The following is a 15,841-nucleotide window of genomic DNA, read 5'->3' as shown; positions in this document are numbered from 1 at the left end:
AAGAAGGTGATAATCATCCCTAACACACAAGGAAAAGAAACTCCAGATAGACAAATCAAAATTACTTACAGATAGATTAGATTGGAGCCAAGTGGTGACTTTCCCTGGATGGATTAGCACGAAGGAAAGAAGCTGCTGGGAGCCAGTTCCCACAATGAATGAATGCGGAGGAGGGAAAAGACCAGCAGCCAGAGGATCCACACTGTGGAGGGCTGCTGGAGGCACCCTCTAGCCAGACTGCTGGGAACTCTGCAAGGAGCATGCAAAGATACTGCAGGCCTCAATGTCTGTTTGCATACTGTGTTGAGCTCCAGCAACCCATCCTATTTGAAGGGGCCAACCTACTCAACTTGTTCTTTGCGACAAATAAGCTGCTAGTGCTCAGAGATAGCCATCTTTAAGGTCATCAATTCTCTTCTATAGATGCTTTCCAGGAAGGCAAGTGCAAACTCTACAATGATATCTACATACTGAGGTCTCCTTTGACCAAGCACAACAATAGACAAGGATAATGAAGTCAATTAGATCTACATCCAGGACCCTCCACTCTCATCTGTATAGGAAAGCAAATACATCAGTCTCTACTTGCAGACATTGCTGTGGCTGCAGTTTAATGATCATGGTGGTGATCAGTTGATGGTTGGACTTGATGATCTTAGAAGTCTTTTCCAGCCTTATTATTTCCATAATTACAGAAAAATCTATGTACAGAAAGTACTATATTATGCTCTCCTTCAGATACTAAAAATATACAGTAGTAGTACATACTAAAATGAGTGTGACTGTACATGGCAAGGCAAACCAAATGAGCTATATAGGGGCATTGCCTGGGTTAGCACCACAAACCACAAATGTCCTACAAGTTGCAGTCTTGCACTCTATCACTGAGTTCGTAGCATCATTTTTCAGGCACTAAAATGAAATGCCATCTCCAGGATAGCCTATATATAATATGTGACAATAATTGGAAAGGGAGTGGGAAAATATAACCCAAATATGAAGTGAACTGAAAATGATTTCACGGATTCTGAACTAGAAGCGGTGTCTACTTAGATAGACAGAAGGCAGAGAGAGGAAAATGACCTTGTGCTGCATGACAGAGTGATTCATATGTATGAACGATACCACAAATTATCAGCTACTGGGAAAAGAACTGTATTGCAAATGTAGCTCAGCCTCCAACATCTAACTCAATCCTAGTTGCAAAATGAGAAAACATGGACAAAATAGAGTCTGTCACCTTTCTGAATCTGACCATTTCCCACCTGATAAAAATGTAGCAGCACACACAGCAAGAGCTCCAGGATGTATAAATCAGTACAGCTCTGCTGTCACCATGGAAGATGAAAGTTAATGCATTTTTGCATCAATTGCTCTCTCTCTCTCTCTCTCTCAAAAAAAAAAAAAAAGAAAAAAAGAAAAAAAAAAGTACCTGCATACATTGATCTCCTCTGGCAGCATGCACACAAGTGCACATATATGGGCATACACATACTGAGATAAGATTCACAGATCCACTGTGCTACACCACTGAGAGTGGGTCTTAGCTCTACCCTGCAGTGGTCCTTTTCCAGGTGTCCAGAGGAAAAGATTGTGTGGATGACAGAGTTGGAAAAAGCTCTTCTTCAGTTTATGTAACTTCAACAAAGATGTTTCCTTCTAGGGAGCTATAATCTGCAAGACTATAACTTTCACTTTCCAAACAGATCTCAAATTCCTGCCCTTGGCACAGCATCATAGAGGACTTGCTTTCACTCACATGGATTAACTCTCTCTGAACAGCTTACCAAGATAATTGGCACAGCCACTCCTTTTCTTCAAAGCTTGCTTTTGATCACCTATTTTCTTTCTTCCTCCAATGAGTACATAATGAGCAACAGTGAGTACCTAACGTATAACAGTGACTTTAATTACCACCACATCAACTGGCAAGAGTGTTTTCCAAGATTGCCAATTAAACAAAACAAGCAAAAGCATGGCACAGTGCTGTATAAAAGATACCTGTAAGCAAGCTGCCCCATGTACCAGCTGCAGTTCAGCATGCTGCCACATGCTCTGCCTCCCTCGTGAGAAAGGAGACACAGCAGCCCAGGGAGACAGCATGCACACAAGGCCACCACACACTCAAACAGGTGAGTTGTTGCTCCCCATCACTTTCTATGGGCAAACCTAGATTCACATTCTTATCTGCATGTGTATGTACAGCTGACATTGGTTAAGTCCAATATATTTCATTCTACTGAGCAAATAGCTTCCTTTTGCACTAAAGCTACTCTTCTTAAACTTGAAAGTTTTTGATAATGTTTAAAAAGCTGTTGGCTGTGTTTTGTGTTTTAACTGCTGCTGCTACGACTTGCAATTTCATAATCTCACAGTATTCTTTTTCCTTTTAAACTCTAGGGGATTGCTTTGAAAGATGTTTGTTTGTCTGTAAAACTTAACAAAAAAAGCTTTTCTAGTTGGAGGGAAAAGCCTGGGAACATGAGATGAGTGTAAACTAGCACTTTGAAAGTTTAATAGTAAGGCAGAGGCATCCTTCACTCACACACATCTTCCTAAAGATTTAGTCCAGTCTCCCATCAGCAGTTTTCAAAGGACAGCTCAGACAGTCACTGGATTTTATGCTTGAACAAGCAGGTGTGCAGAGGAGCCTGATGCCACAGCTTAGGAGGAAGACAGATCATATCCTGGGAGAACTAGGAGCCCAATGCCTGCTGCCCTCCCATGGCTCAGGAAGGCTCCCCTTGGTAATTTCCAGCTCAGGCCAATTAAAAAGAAAGCAGGTGATGGAAACAAGTTAAATGTCACTATTATAAAGTACCTTCTTAATTTCAAGTACACTGCTGAAGCTAGCATAGCAGCAATTAACGTGGCAGCCATTGTAATTACAACACAGGAGCTTGCCTCCATGCTTGCAGCCAGCTCTTACTCCTCTCACATCCAGAGAGCTCTTTTGCAGCTGTGCTCACCGACAACAGCATTCCAGGCAGCTCTACTGCTCTGAGCAGCATCTTGTCCTGATCAAGGATAAGAACTCTGAGACAATACTGCAATACATTAACAAAAGCACAACATGTCAGACATCTTGCTTTGGATGAACTGAGACAGCGGTAAGGGAAGGGAAGTTGCCAGCAGAAATTTTAGTCAAAGATAAAATGGCAATGAAGCCTGATCACGGACTACAGTCATTTAGGTACTGACCTGACTGTTCTACAGTGATTTCTTTTCCTACATCACCCATTCAAGTCTCAGCTAGGCAACTCGATAGCAGATTTTAAAAGTGAACAGTCAATTTCCACTGCAGTACAATACAAAACTCTCAAATATTCCTCTGCTTCAGGGAGGAATGCTCATCCATCAAACGCCTTGGTGCCATCCCAGCTTGCCATACACTGCAACTATTTACTTTGGCACAGTGGATCTCCAGGCAGGCATGCTCTTACTTCCCCTGGCAACAGCATTGATAAAGGAGAGCATATAAGTTAGAGCAGTCTTGGGGCTGTGTTCATCTATTCTGAAAGGAATGGGATGTTTTTTGCCCAGTGCTATTTCTTTTCTCAATAATGTTGTATTACTGTTCCCTGCTTTTCTTGCCTTGAGAAGGCACAGTGCTAAACACGTACCTGGCCTGGCTCCCCAGTGTGTAAAGAAGAAAATTCAAAAGGAAACCATTCAATTTCCACTTTCTTAGGGCTCTTTAGCATGCAGGAGCCACTCCAGACCCCAATTATCATCAGCTCTGCATTTCCATGCATGCATGGCTGGCTGCAAGGTCCACATTCCCCTACATGATGCAAGTTATAGCCACCACGAGCTACCTCCAGCAATTTTCAAGGTAGGGTCTGCCAGAGAAAGTAGAGATATGGAAAAAAACACTGCCTCACCATGTGCAAGCCTGACCAGATGTTTCACTGCCCCAAAGCGGGAAGAAAATGAGTGTGAAGTTCTAGAGCTCTTCATGCCCTGCGGGAGACAGGGAGAGATTCTCTGCTCCAGTTCCACACACATTTTCCAACATTTATGCTTATAGGGTAGCTGTTCTCTTGTATAGTGGAAAGCTTAGAAATTCCTGATAAAGAGCTTGTCCATCTTCTGTCCTTGTTCCAGCAGAGATAAAATTAGTATCACCAGAGAGCAAAGCAAATATTTAAAAGAACAGGAAAGGAGGAAAAACATGCAAGTAAAAAAAAACTTTTCCATAAGGATATGCTTTCAGATGTGTTTGCAGCACTGTCACCAACTCCTTAAGTGTTCTCTGAGATCAACTGGAAAACTACCAGAAATAACGCACTGCGTTTCTTCTTGCAACTTCGGAGATGGCCAAGATGAACAAGATTGTCCTGTAAAGAGAGTTTTCTTACAAATCCCAATTCAGAGGTACAGCTCCAGGTGCCACCAACAAGCACCTCCCAAGACACAGCCACAGCAGCCCCTCTGTTGGCCAAGGAGACGCTAGGGCTGGGACTGAAGGAGCCAGACCCACATGGAGCAACACCACAAGCCAAAATCCCAATTGCACAGATAACTTGCACCTACAAATATAGCAGGTCCTCACTGAACTCCAGCTCCTTTGCATCACACTGTCAGCTTGTGAAAAACAGAAGGCTCACAGAAAACAAGACCAAAATGAAAGCAAACACATGTAAAGATAATGACTTCACATATTCAAGCAGTAAGCACAACTCAAAGATTTGATTTAATAACCCCTGTTCCTATTTGTTTTTTTCCCTCAAGATTTCAGTGAGATTTTGACTGATATGTAGAAGGAGGAAAAAAAAACATTTTGAGCTAAAGAAAATACTGCGAATACATATTCAATTTCTTTGAAAGTATTCAGACCATCTCTCCTGGGAAATACTGTATCAAGGTAAGGAAGGTGACAGGTCTACCTGAAAGTGGGGTCAGGAACAGCAGAATTATAGCTCTGGAAAATAAACAAAGGCTCCAGAATGTTGCAAGGCTGATAGACGAAACCTTGATTCAACTGTGGCTGCAGATTTTATCTTGGATTTTATCGTTAGTAGTAATGAAAGTTGCTGAAGCCTTCTTTATTTTTTGTCAGTATCACCTTAACCAGCAGTTCCTGAATGCATCAACATCAATTGATTTCTTTTGCCCTGGGACAAACATCTACTGTGGTAGTTTCTAGCTTTGGCACAGCAGCACATCATCTCATACAAAGGGGAAAATAAAAGACCATTAGCTAAAAATACCTGAATGAAAACAAAAGTATTTCAAGTACTGTGTTATTACCCTCCCTTCCTTTTCTGTGACCCCATTTTTCTTTCCTGTGACCACTGAGATAACCTCTGATATTTGCATAACTTTTTCCTCCCCAAAAGAAGTGGGAGATATTTTCTTGAATTACATTTGTGAAAAACACAGCCTGATTGCTTTGTTGTTGTTAACAGTCTAGCCAAAATCTATGGAGATGGAGGGAAAATAGCAAGAGGCCAACTAAAATGAGTGCAAATAAAAACACAGTGGCAGTCCATGCTGTACTTTTCCCTCCCCACTTTCCAGAAGCTGCTCATTAAATCCAGTTTTAAGCTAGGGTGGAGACGAGCCACAGAAACTCCCAGGATGAGATAACGCCAGTATGTGATTCGGGAGAAGTGGATCATCAATCAGCCAGACTTGTAAGGAAGATATCACCACCGTGCGCACACAAGCATTGCACAACACGATTGCCTCAGAGCACCCTGCCCATCAGCGCCCTTCTGTCGAGCTGAAGTTGGAACCATTCCTCCAGTCTCATTCAGAGCTTCCACCTTGATCTCTCAGCCTGCCTAAATACAGTTCTACCCAAACAAACAATTTAGGGGTGGAGATAACTGTTATGTTTGAAATACACGCCAGCACACAAGCCTGAAAAGCAATACCAGATGCTTTCACGAAAAAAAAATCTGCATCCTTTCTTAGGGCAGGAAGAATCTCAAAGAGGAGAACTAACCTCCAAATGCAAGTCATTTAGAATTTGTCAATTTAGAAAAAGAATACTTTAAAGAACATAAATCTTCAGCTTGGTGTACTAAATATGTAAACTCTCAGGGGTTTCCTAATAAGCCTGTTGAGGCACCCTGCACAAATTTGCTGAATGAAGAATCCCAACATGCTTCATGAAAGCACATCGAAGAACACACGGTGTTATTCTACACAAGAATTATAAGCTTTCAAAATAAGTTTAAATACAAGAGTGTAGAAAAGCAACAGTGAATGCGACTTTCCATATCCTGTAGGATGGCAGGAAGATGGGAGCACTCCTTCAGCCCTTGCACAGCCCATGGCTCACTGCAGCACATCTCAGCATTTTACAGTGCAAGTCCCTTCCAACCCAAGATATTCTGTGATGTTCTTTGACAGTGCTCTGTAAAAAAGTAAAATCCACTGAGTTGGCTAAAAATGCTTTCACTGAACTCATGCAAGATGCAAAAATAGTACTTTTTGGAAGAAATTCAAGTGGATCTGGCTTGTGTCCAACAACAATTAATATATTGAATTCTTGGGCAGCTAAATAAAGCAGCTTCTGCCCACTGGACTTTTAGGAAATGGCATTGTAGAAGGCTAAAAAAATCATGTTAGAGACTATGCATGCTGTTTTCCCAGTACAGTCCATTCTACCCTCCCTATTTCAAGAGTATCCACATTTAAATTCATTTTGAGGTGGTTTGGCAGTATGAACTGCAGCACACAATTCCTCTGTCTATTGTAGATATATGATTGTTACCATTCAGCTTTCTAGGCATGTCTTCTTAAAGCATCTCTACAGACATCTATGGAGAGGGAGCAGCAAATACTACGTTTTAAGAGAAGCAAGCCAGCACTCTCCTCTAAGATCCTTTTATTCATTTCCTTTAAGAAAAACATAGCAGCTGCTCCACATCTTTGTGAAAAACAACAGAACTCCATGCCTTCACAGCACCAGCACTGGGCATCCCACTACAAGCACCTGCCTCCCACACAAGCAGTAACCCCATGCAGAGCTGGGGGCTCTCCTCAAGCTGGCATGCACCCACAGGAGCGCTAATAGCAGCCAGCACTTGTGCCTACAGCCAGGCTGCCGACACTCATCCTCTGCCCCACTGCTACTGGATTCAAGCCACGACTCTGCCTCTAACAGAGATACTCTGCCTGTACTGGGAATGGCCTTTGGATATTACAAGAAAAACAGTTCTGTGGTTTCAAACTGAGGCATCTCAAATAAAAGAATCAGTAGGGAAGGCTGGGAGCAAAGTAAAAAAATACAGCTTTGCGTGTCACTGAGTTACTGTACTTCAGACAGCGGGCACTTAATAGGTAAAATGGACAACCATTGCAAAAAATTAAGTTGTAATACCTAGTGGACCAGAGGGCAGAAAGAAAATCTGAGTGGTCTTAAATCAATGTAATCTCATTTTCTAAGCACCAATTTATGATCATTTCTTTTCCTATTTTATTCAGCATTCAAGAAATTTCTTTCTAGCATCTTCCCCACACACTGCTCAGTATACCAGTAGCATACAGAGGATGTCTGAGATGCTCTAATTTCCATGCATTAGTACCAGCAGGTAATTCATCTTTCACAGGGCTGTAGATGGCTGAAATTGCATTCCAAGGAAGCATGCTCCCTTTAATAAGAACAATCAAATGCCATGATTTGTAGGAAGTAACTTTTTCCCCCGACCTTTTTATTACTGGCAAGATGTCAGCAGATGATTAAAGTGCAGGGAGCACAATCTATGATAAACAACATTGCGTTGCTGCATATCAGACCCAACACCCCCCTCCTCTGTGTTCAGACATACACCTTTGTTTTCCAAAACAATTCTGATTTACAAAGAATTACAGATTACTGACAGAGTCTGAGCACTGAGTGAAGTATTGCAGGTGAATATGGTTTGCACAGCTTCTGCAAGCCTACACAAGGGTAGGAAAAGAAACTGAGTACCAGCAAGAAAGCAACCTTACTTCTGTATGTGGCAGCTGCAAGATCACTGCTGGATTAATACATGCTATCTGTGCCTCAAATACACCACCATGAAAAATTGGAAAAGACCCCCCAAAAAACACAAGGCTGTCTTCAGGTCTTAAATCAACTGCACTAAGAGACTGAAGATGTTCAACCTACTTACTTAATCAAAGACACTTAAAGCATCACCTGATCATAGGCTGCAATTCCTCAGAGACAAGATGTCAAAGCTGGAAAAATGAAGGTAGAAAACAAGCTGGATTGAGAGAAAAAGCACAGCGTTTATTGTAAAGATAATTACCCTTCACATATCTTACTGAAGAGTGTAAAAGAATTGCCAACAGAAATTAAAATGCACTGCATGCCTAAGGTAAGATACTAAATTTGAGGTAAGAATCCCAGGCTAAAACACTGTAGCTTGCAGATAAAGTCAAATAAGATCACTAGAGTTTATAATCCTGTCTCTTTAAGAAGAAAAAATAATATTAAGAGTCCAAAAAACAAACTTCAGCCTTCCAGTGTGAACCCACATAGCCACCATCCAAGCACACTGCAGAAGCCCTCTCCAAGCACCACACTGTCCTTCTCCAGCTTCCTGAGTGCTGCACCTCACCACACTGCAAGCAAACAGCATGGCATCCTGTGGTGGGCAGCTTGTGCTGCTTGGTAAATGTTCCTAGCCTCTAAAGACTACATTTATTCTCCACTTAATTATTTCAAGGTCTTTTTCCAAAATCAGCATGAAGGAATTTCATGACTGACTGATTTTTTTTTTTAATCATTTCATATGCTGTTTCTTTTACAGTATTGGAAGTCTCTCGTCTGTAGTTTGTCTCAGAGACTCATTGAGCCAATTGCTTATAGCACAGTAGGGCTGCCCACTGAAAATAATACTGTATAATTCCAGGCTTCCTGCAGGCATCATCTGTATGTGCAGTTCCAGTCACGTTAGAAACATTATTAAGAGCTACAGTATTTAACTCACCATTTAATTTTTACTTGACATTAAATGAAAGCAAAGAGAATAACTAAAGCAGCAGTGGGGAAATAAAGTAAAAGATAGAGCTGAAGATTTCCCATTAGCTTCATCCAGAAAGTAAGCAAGCATTTTGTTTCTTTATCTAGAAAGTAAACAAGCATGAACAGAATGGGCAGAATAGGCCAAAAAACCTAGTAGGGATCAGATCCTATTCAGGCCCTCTCTCTTGTAGGTGAGCAGAACAGGAAAATATAAAAAAACAACCACTCCAAAACTGACCTGGCATTCATCATTTTTTCCTGTGCAGAGATACAGGGATGCAAGTTATCTCCCCACAGCTACACAGAGTCCATGACAGAGGTAAGAACAACCTGAATGCAAAAAAATTGTCCTACTTCCATTACCTCAGCCTGTGTCCAGAAGTACAAAATCACTGGGAGAAGAGAGAGACGAGAATATTTCTCAGGAATACTTCTAACCCACCGAGAAGCACACAGTAGTAGTGGCACAGCTACACTCACTGTGTAAAGCTCTTATGTTACAGTCCAAGCTATTTGGAACGAGGGTGTGAACTTCTGGTGCTCAAAATATTCAGCTTTCTGAATCAAGTGGGGCTGACAAAGACCCTCTGTTGAAAGAGACAAAAAAGCCCCGTGTTGCTTAATGCTTTTTAGACAAGGGATTGGAGTGCTCAAGGATGTAATTCCCACACCACCTCTCCCCTGAGAGTGACCGGTTCACATCCAGCTCCGAGCAGAAATGTCAAGTACCATCATGTGCACTCCTGATAGACTTTGAGAGGTAAGGGAATAGCCTGAGTGCAGCACCCAGAAGACAAGTACACAAATGGGACAAGTCCCTATGGATCAGACTGGCAGCGCTCTGAGGAGAACAGCAACAGGAGCAGGCAGAGGGAATGCAGCAGAGAAGTGGTGGCCAGGACCCCACAGAGCTGAGGTGAAATACCAAGGGAACTCACTGTGGCTTCCTCTTGGCAGCTTCAACTTCTTTAGACACAGTGAAGACCCGTTTCAAATAAATTACTTTCATCCACAGGGAGAAGCAGGGTTTGTAACAGCAGCTCCAAGCAGAACACAGCAGTAAGCTACACCTCGCTCTACAGCATGGGTGAAGAAAAGAGAGATGGAAGCCTGCAAGGAGCCGTGCTGCAATACAGCACTGTCAGAGCTGACTCCTTCAGCAGCAGCACCCTGTGCAGTGCCCCTGCTCACCTAGCTCCAGGCTCACCGTGGAGCCGCCTCTGATTCTTCACTCTGTACCCACTGCCATTTCACTGGGAATGCCTCCTCCCACAAACTGCTGCAGCCCTGAGGTTCAAATGGCAGTAAGGTCTTCTAGCAAGGCCTGGGAGACAGCACTGAGCTGGGAAAACTAAGTTATTAAGGACCACATTGGTGCGGGTTTTTGTTTCGGCTGGAACAAAACTTAAATCTCTTTCCCTGCCATGGCTACTGTAATACCGCACAACTACTCATTATCCTTATCTTAACTAGAGAAGCTCCTTTCAATTTAGCTTTTAATGTAATTATGGCAAATTAAATCCTGTTCAGGAAAAATCTTATTTTACCAGAGCTATTATATTACCTCTACAAAACTGTCAGTTAAAAGCTATAAAACACTGGGGGTTTGTATCTACTCAGCGAGCAGAAAAGTGAGTTATTAAACTGAAATTTACTTAAATTCTATTTCCAAAGTCAATACCACATCTCCAAGGGAAAATGGTAGATGCTCAATGGCAGCACAATGACCCTGGCAGTACTGCGACACTTGAACACCAATTCTCTGTTCACTTCCATTCACTTCAGTGAAGTTTCATAAATATATTTTAATATGAGGATTTGTGTTTCACTAAATATGGCAAACAGTCATCCTCGTGTCCTTTCAGCAAAATTAGCTCTGGCTAGAGTTGTATTGCTGATGTGTGAGAGACACGTACAGAACAAAACAGTTGGCTGCCACAAAGTCAAGTGGAAAACACACATTCACTTCAAGGGGTTCAGGATGTCAAATGTAGCATGGAAAATGAAACCAGAGAAGCCAGGAGGACACCAGATAAGAAGCCATGTGCATTTACATGTCACCTAAGAAACATATGGTAAGTGGTAAAAGCTTGAAGAACTGGGTATTCCAAGCACTGACTCAAGCACAAAGGTTCCTGTTTCTAGTAGTCCTATTACAGCCAATGTGATTTCATTTGTGAGGACAAATTGCAGATATGGATTTCATGCCTATGCACATCTTTGTCATGGAAGACTGAAAATTGCAAGCAGAGATTTCTGGAAGCACAGTCTGTTTAAAGCAATTAATTTCTACACTATTATCCAGGGGGAGGTAGGTGGGGGTAGAAATAGGCAACGCATCTACAAGAGGTACCCAAGAAAGGTAGATACATCTCAGTATGGTCAGTTTGTGTTCTTATGAATAATAAATGCTAGATTGTAATATTTGAATTGATATCAGAATTTTAACATGGTGCAAGCATACCAGACATAGGGAACAAAATGTTAAGTAGGAAGTATATTTATAATATCATTGTTCAACAATTGAAAGAACATTATCAATAATTAGCAGCAGGCACTGAAACTGCTTTCTGCTAACCATAGTTGCCGGCCATGGCAAGGTTGATATTAATGCAATAAAGTCAGGTGATGACAGCTTTATAGCAGAGAGCAACATACTGGACGTTTCTGGGAAAAGAATCTAGCACTGAGGGGATTATTTGGGTTAAATGACTTCTGAGTCACAGCTGATTGTTCAGTCTCTCTCTTGGTGTATACCTCCCTTTTATTTCCTCATGAGGATGTGTCTGTTTAGAGAAGAGGAAGAAAGTGGCACTGCTGCAGCCGCTCTTTGCTACTTTAGAGTTAACATCCACTATCTTGCTGACACAGTGAGATTTCTCTCATTTATATTACAGAGTAGCCTAGCCAAAGCCAAGGCCACATTGCACATTGCCACATTGTGTGAACTTACAGAATGCAGACCTTGACACCAAGGAACCTGTAATCCAAGCAGACACAAGCCAAGACAAAAAGAGACAAAAAAGGCACATGGAGGCAATGTGACATACCCATGGCCACATACTTTATCAGGGGCATTTGTGGGCAGGAAACACTGCCACACTTCTCAAAGATGCTCATGGCTATGGCATCCTCCTGGCTTTGCAGCACACCCCACCCTATGCTGAGGTTCTACAAGCCAGAACTTGAATATCAACTCAGAAAAATGGGGTTAGATGCCTTACAACCCAGGCTTGGTTTACACAGCCTCTAGCCCTGTCCACAGGCAGAGCTGCTGCAGTCTGCTGCACTGCACAGGTGTATGAACAAACAAGGAGGGAGTACTGCAATGTACTTCCACAGACTGCAGTCCAGAGAGAATTTCAGGTGATAACAGAAGTGAAATTACAAGCAACAAAACCTGTGTGTGTATGATCAGTCACATCAGCATCATGGGCCCTGGTTTGCATTCAACAACCCTGGGCTAAAAACAAACACAACCCAAAACAACTTGTTTATATATATATAAAATTATTTTTTTCCCCCAAATTATATATTCTTTTCCGAGTGGTGCAAAGAGCAAGACAAGGAGGTTGGACCAAATTAACAGACACTAACACTTCACTGGGTGAAACACTGGCTGGATGGCCAGGCCCAAAGAGTTGTGGTCTGTGGAGTTAAATCCAGTTGGCAGCCAGTCACAAGTGGTGTCCCCAAGGCTCAGTACCGGGGTCACTTCTATTCAACATCTTTATTCACAGTCTTGATGAGGGGATTGAGTGCACCCTCAGTAAGTTTGCAGACGACACCAAGTTGGGAGGGAGTGGTGATCTGCCTGAGGGAGAAAGGCATACAGAGGGACCTGCATAGGTTGGATCAATTGGCCAAGTTAAACTGTATGAGTTTCAATAGGGCTAAGTGTCAGGACCTGCATTTTGGTCACAAGAACCCCAGCCAACCCTACACGCTTGGAGAGGAGTGGCTGGAAAGCTGCCTGATGGACAGTTGGCTGAATATGAGCCAGAAGTATGCCCAGGTGGCCAAGAAGGCCAATGGCACCCTGGTTTGTATCAGGAATGGTGTGGGGAGCAGGACTAGGGAAGTCATCCTGCCCCTGGACTCAGCACTGGTGAGGCCCCACCTCAAATACTGTGTTCAGTTTTGGGCACCTCAGAACAAAAAGGACATTAAGGTGCTGGAGCAGGTCCAAAGAAGGGCAACAAGGCTAGTGAAGGGCTTGGAGAATATGCCCTATGAGGAGAGACTGAAGGGGCTAGGGCTGTTTAGTCTGGGGAAAAGGAGATTGAGGGGAGACCTTATTGCTCTCTTCCAACATCTGAAAGGTGCTTACAGTGAGAGCGGGGTTGGTCTCTTCTCACTGGTGACAGGATGAGGGGAAATGGCCTCAAGTTGTGCCAGGGTAAGTTTAGACTGGATATCAGGAAAAACTTATTTAAAGAAAGGGTTGTTAAGCACTAGAATAGGCTCCCCAGGGAGGTGATTGAGTCACCATCCCTGGATGTGTTTAAAAACCAATTGGATGTGGTGCTCAGGGACAATGATTGAGCGGAGGGTTGTTAGAGTTAGGGTAGTATGGTTAGGTTGTGGTTGGACTCAATCTTTAAGGTCTGTTCCAACCTGAGTGAGTCTAGTCTATGATTAAAAGACAGTGTTTTCAAACCCAACTTAAAAGCACAAAGATTGTTTATTTCACGTCAATCATGCCTGTGCTCTGCTCTAGGCTGATAATAGGAAGTTCCATGGAAGGCACTTTATTTTACTGCCTTGCCCACTAGTGCTGCCATTGGTACAGAGCATTCAGTGTTCACAGAATGTCCTCATAATCCAAGTGAGGATTTACTACTTCATGGGGAAAAAACACTGATATCGCTCAGACTTGAACTATCTTTGACCCACATAGGAAAAAAAAAGTCATGAAATGATCTGTAAATCCAGATTTCTTTCCTCAGTAAGGTAAGGGGGGAAAATATTCACTGTATCAGCAACTATCAGGCTTGCAACATTGTGTGAGCTTCTATTCAAAGCAGCACAGCAAGAAGCAGCAGAACGATTCATTTTATAAAATGTAAATCTCATCTATTTGCAGCCCTGCCAGGAGCTTACCAGAATAAACCCCACTGGCCCAGCATTAATCCCAGTGGCAATTTCACATTCGACTTCCAGGGATTTTACAGATGAGCCAGCGACGACTCCCTGAGCAAACAGTGTGATATTTGATAAACTGTCAGAAAGCCTCAGTCACCTCCCTCTACTACATTAGAGTGATTCTCTCTTGATGCTGAAAATCATATTAAAACACACAAAAAAGTTGTGTTTTTATTTTTCCCTTTTCTTCTGCCAAGATTACCCACAGTGAGTAATAGCTACCCACACCATGCTACGTAGCAGAGCTCCCTTCCTCTCCTCAATGGGATGTGGCAATTGTTTGCTGCAAGGAAAGAATTCCCATAATTATAATCTGAAGAAAACAAAACAATTGAACAGTGATACTCTGGTGTAGGTTTTGCACTCTTAACTGACATCAAACAACACAAGTAACAAAAGCCAAACTGTCTCTGCATACTGAAGGTGAGAAGGAGAAGCAGCACATGAGCAGTTGTCCGGAACAAACCACATTATAATGGAAGTTAAAAGTACCTTATAGAACAGCTTCATGTTTTTGCCATGAGAAAACTGAAGAGCTAGCAAGACCCAGCTTTTGTGCTTGAAATGCTGGGCTGGGATGCAGAAGAGCAAACTGCACATTCAGGCTTTCCATTCAACACCGCAAAAATGTTCATCACTCAGTGCCACTCTTCCCTGTGTCAGGAAGACAAGTATCAGATCTGCTTTTATCCTAGCCTTTGCTGATCGGTTTTGACAGAGTATCCGTTGGGACGCTGCTACAGTAGCACCACATTTGGGGAATACACACAGAATTGCCACTGTGTTACTCCTTGGGGGCATAATTTCACACTGATGGGTTCACTGACAGATGAGGCAGGATAAGGCCGGCAGACTTGCTCCATGAGGATAGCTACACACAACCCAGCTTACTGAGAACCTGAGTGTTTCTCTCTTGGCTTTAGTCAAACGATTTGGTGTTGACATTGTAATCATAAAAATAGTAACAACTTTGCAAAAACATCAAAATTCACACAGCCCGGGCAAAGAGTTTAAACAAAGCTCATGCAGAAATGTATCAAGACTGCCAGCAAATCAGGGTTACAGAGTTTGGCCTGAGACGCAGCCATCAGTGGCACACCATCAGGCAGGAAGCCCAGGAACACACCTATAAGCAATGAGCGGAGCCTTTCCAATCCAGTGGTTCGATTTATGCATGTAAAAGTCCTTTGGTATAAAAGGAGCATAAAGGAAACAATGGCACAATTTCAACTGCAGCTCTACAACAACACAAGCTGAGATTACGGAACAAGGAATAGGTCTGAGATGTTTCTCTAGGTTGCAAAAACCAACCACAACTAGCTGGACTATTCTGACCTGAAAATAAACCCTCTTTTCCCATTGCTGTCCTTCTGTGATCAAGAGAATCACAGAACCATGGAATTGCTCAGGTTGGAAAAGAGCTTAAAGATTGAGTCCAACCACAACCTAACCATACTACCCTAACTCTAACAACCCTCCGCTCAGTCATGTCCCTGAGCACCACATCCAAATGGTTTTTAAACACATCCAGGGATGGTGACTCAAACACCTCCCTGGGGAGCCTATTCCAGTGCTTAACAACCCTTTCTGTAAGAAACCATTTAAGAGTAACTTCTATCAATCTGCAGTTGCTACCCATTTTGCAGAACATCCACCTCTGGCCCCATGATCTTTTTGTATTGGACACAGTACATACAGTCTAAAGCAAGCAAAAAGTCACTACATTTT

General features: G+C 42.6%; 1 protein-coding gene and 1 long non-coding RNA gene across 13 annotated transcripts in view; one reads left to right on the top strand and one right to left on the bottom strand.

Annotated features, from left to right (window-relative positions):
- OSBPL5 (oxysterol binding protein like 5) overlaps window positions 1–15,841 on the bottom strand; it is a 160,746-nt gene that overhangs the window by 108,356 nt on the left and 36,549 nt on the right. The window contains exon 1 of one of the 12 annotated variants that reach the window (XM_015286676.3): window positions 9,332–9,436. The exons of 10 other annotated variants lie outside the window; for them this stretch is intronic. The gene's annotated coding sequence lies outside the window, so the exon portion shown is untranslated. Of the gene's footprint in view, window positions 1–69; window positions 303–9,331; window positions 9,437–15,841 lie in introns of those variants that run through there. One more of the 12 variants, XM_046942019.1, reaches the window with a different exon arrangement.
- LOC124418030 lies at window positions 1,671–12,036 on the top strand. The gene is made up of 3 exons (XR_006939342.1): window positions 1,671–2,132; window positions 9,235–9,287; window positions 9,984–12,036. It is a non-coding gene; the product is annotated as an uncharacterized LOC124418030 (long non-coding RNA).

The sequence above is a fragment of the Gallus gallus genome, chromosome 5, assembly GCF_016699485.2.
Source record: "Gallus gallus isolate bGalGal1 chromosome 5, bGalGal1.mat.broiler.GRCg7b, whole genome shotgun sequence".
NCBI classification, from domain to species: Eukaryota; Metazoa; Chordata; class Aves; order Galliformes; family Phasianidae; genus Gallus; species Gallus gallus.
The sequence above is the reverse complement of the archived record's forward strand: the minus strand, read 5'-3'. Positions and strand labels throughout refer to the sequence as shown.